This window comes from Oryzias melastigma, linkage group LG14 (assembly GCF_002922805.2).
Source record: "Oryzias melastigma strain HK-1 linkage group LG14, ASM292280v2, whole genome shotgun sequence".
In the NCBI taxonomy this organism is placed as follows: domain Eukaryota; kingdom Metazoa; phylum Chordata; class Actinopteri; order Beloniformes; family Adrianichthyidae; genus Oryzias; species Oryzias melastigma.
This window is the reverse complement of record NC_050525.1, coordinates 29,683,807-29,687,151: the sequence shown is the minus strand read 5'-3', so window position 1 is coordinate 29,687,151 and position 3,345 is coordinate 29,683,807. Positions and strand designations below refer to the sequence as shown.

General features: G+C 49.5%; 1 protein-coding gene across 2 annotated transcripts in view; it reads left to right on the top strand.

Moving 5' to 3' along the window:
- Positions 1-1,098: 1,098 nt before the first annotated feature.
- Positions 1,099-3,345, top strand: part of sgcd (sarcoglycan, delta (dystrophin-associated glycoprotein)) — a 156,359-nt gene continuing 154,112 nt past the window's right edge. Inside the window, exon 1 of one of the 2 annotated variants that reach the window (XM_024262426.2) lies at positions 1,099-1,665. The gene's annotated coding sequence lies outside the window, so the exon portion shown is untranslated. The remainder of the gene's footprint in view (positions 1,666-3,345) is intronic. The other variant, XM_036215113.1, reaches the window with a different exon arrangement.

Sequence of the window (3,345 nt, the reverse complement as noted above, 5' to 3'; positions counted from 1 at the left end):
GCTGCAGACACCATGTTAGATAAATATTGTGATTTGATTGGATAGAATCTGGACCAATCAGCAGCTGTTTGACGGAACAAACATAACGTAAAACACAAACTTATGAACAAATGAGATGAGGCACAACGCATCCAAAAATTTTAGTGCCGCAAACTCAAAAAAACAATTTGAAAGCAAATGTTGAATACTTTCCTTTGTCTGAAGTTTTATTCTGGCTGCAGTTTAGAACATTTTGATCTCAGAACTGTGACTTTTTTTATACAAAATGTGATGACGGTGGGCGTGGCCACAGTCTCCTTGCTCCGCCCCATTCTGATGCAGACAAATAGATCCATGAAGATCTTTGTCTTGAGCTGGAATCTGGATCTGAACTGTACAACTGGAAAGCTCTGAGGATGCTGCGGTTTGTGGCTGAATTTCTACTGACTCCTGCCGCCCTGCAGAAACTATGGCCTAGAAAAAAACTCAGGTTTTTAGATTTTGGCTAAAAACAGCAAAATTGTATTTAAAAAACAGATTAGAGGATGATCAGAGGTGAACTCTAAGAACACCAGAGATCCATCAGAGACCCAGCAGCTCCACCCAACTCCCCATGATCAGTGACAGAAAGAACTCAGTTATTACAATAGAAGATTTTAAAAAATGGAACTAAAAATATTGAATATTGTCTTTAGAATAAACCATCTTTAAACTGTCTGGATCAAAGACATCATTATGGTTGTTTTGATGCCCCCCCCCTCCCCCCAGGGTGTCCTATGAGACAGCACAGATCCAGAATCCACTCCCCTGATTGGATCGGAGCTGTTAACCTCAATCTGAATCAGGAGGAGCAGAATGGAGGTCTTCACAGATGTTTGACCCCCCAACTCCTCCTCCTGCTCCTCCTCCTCCTCCTCCTGAACTCCTTCAGCCTTCTCCTCAGCATCATCCCTCCGGTTTCCTCCTCCGTCTGCTCTCCAGATCCAGGTCCCCCTCCCTTTACTGTGAGGAAAACTCCACCTCCTCCGTGTTAATGTAGTCTCTGGCAGAGCGTGCAGCTCTGTCTCTCTCCATCCTTCCTCCTCCTCCTCCTCTCTCACATCGCTCTCCGGCTTCACTTGCGCTCGCAGCTTCCCTCCTGCACGCCGCGCTGCGCTCGCTCTCCCCTCTCGGTCACGCTCCTGTGCAGACTTCAGACCGGAGTGGAGATGAAGCTGATCCTCGCCCTGCTCCAGCGCTGACCCCCCCACCCCCCCTCCCCCAATGGAAAGACAAACTAGTTTGAGAGCGATGTTGATGCAACAGCTCCCTCTGCTCTCTGCTCATCCGCTGCCTCGTTTTGGGGGGGTCTGAGCGAGCGGCGGAGCTCTGCGCCGGCGGTTCCCTCCTCCTCCGTCACGCTGAAGGATGCTCGGATCTTCCGGACTTTGGGAATATCACTTGGACAACTGCTGGGCTGCTCCGAGTCCCAGCCGGATGACGGTCTGAGCAGGAGCATGTCACAGGCGCCTGCGCCGCTCATGGAAACGAGCCGTCTGCCGCTGGTTCTGCCGGATCGCTGCCTCTGAAGCAGACCTGACATTTTCCACGATCCCAGAATATTTGAGGGAAGAAGATCCTGAGGAGCAGCTTAAGGCTGGATGGTTCTGGACTTCTTCTGGACTGGGATTACCGTCTGACTTGGAGGTAAGGCTTCCCTTCCCGCTCTGCTGCCTGTTTGGATTCTGCACTTTGAGAGGTTCTGAGCGGTTCTGCCCGATCGGATCACTCCCAACAGTGCCGGCCGGGCTGCAGACGCTCCTCTGATTAGTCATTACTGACAGCGCTCCGTCCTGTTTACTATGCATCATCCGGCGTCTGAAGCGGCGCTCCGCTCAGCAGCTGATGAGGAGTAAATGACTCTGCAGCTGAGGAGCCGGAGGTGCCGGAGTTAAGTGCTTTCCTGGAGTTCCTCTGATGCTTCTGCCGGACTGAGTCTGCAGGAACCAGGAGGCGGACGCTCATTCAGGCTCCGGGAATCACTTGTGGAGTAAAGAGTTGGTTAGATTTCCGTCTGACAGCTGCTGGTTCTGCTCAGCATGCTGCTCCTCCTGGAGCTGTTTGCTGGAATCTGGACCTGCTGGAGAGAGGAACGGGCTTTCCAGAGGGTCCAGAAGGTGGTCTCATTCCCTGCTGGATAGAAGAACCTCCCGAGGGTATCCAGAGGTGAAAGAGTCACGTTTAGAGTTCTCTCAGCTCAAAGGAGCAAGCTGGGAGCTCAGAGGTTGGAGGTGATGGCATTCCGGGTTTCATGGATGAATGTTGGTGCTTCTACATGGAATGTTCTCCGGAGCAGAGACTGGAAGGATGGAGTCTCCAGACTCTGCATATTGATGCTCTGGTGCTCCATCCATCCTGCTTACTCTGAAAAATGAAGCTATCGAGCGCTCCGGGCCACAGGCCTGTCGCTTAGATCCATATCAATTAAGCATCAGAGCTCTCCAGATGCAGATGCGAAGCGTCTGTGCAGCCGCGTGGATCAGAGGTGGACTCTGCATGAAAGAGATTTACGCTTCTCCTGGGACGGAACTTGTTTCTGGAGTTTGTAGAAATCTTTCCAATCATGGAGCTTTTCATCCGACTTGAACGGCTAATGAGAGATGGAGAAAAGCCTGTGAATCTGCTGATTGCTTGTAAATGAAAGCAGAGACCTGAGCTCGGCAGCGATGTGGTGAAGCTGCTCTCCGCCGCCGTCATTAAAGCTCTAAATGAGAAGAAATTGTTTTGAAGATTGGCTGTATACGCTGACATCTGTGTTCAGCAGCCGCCGCGCGCTAGAACGCCACAAATACTCTAATTCTGTTTATTTTTTCCTCCCGTCTGCGAAGCATTAATCCTTCAGAGTGGAGACGAGAAAATGAGTTCATGAAGAAACTGAAGAAATCATTTAGAAAGACGAGTTCTCTGTGAGGGAAACGCACCGCGGTCTCTGACCGGAGTGGAGATGGTCTATGTCCATGGTAGGGCACGGTGGGGGAGTGGTAGTCATGTGGGCCTTTTTTAGGTGTTTGCAGGTCTGTGATGATCCTAGTAGAAGAGTTGTAGCTCTAAAAATGTAACTTTTAGATGAAAATGCATAAATGTAGCTTCTGATACATAACCCTTTCTTCGAACAATATTTTATCTTATTTTTTAAGGATGTTTGAGTAACAGACAGTGAAGACGATGAGTTGAAAACTACCAAACATGCTAGAACCATCAGGAAGATCCTTTAATTTAACTGTGAGGCACAGTGGTGATAGTGTCATGGTGTGGGCTGTAAACTCTAATGTGCAGAAACTGTCGGTTTATGGTTTAGTGGAAATAAGACGGTAAAGAACGGGGGGG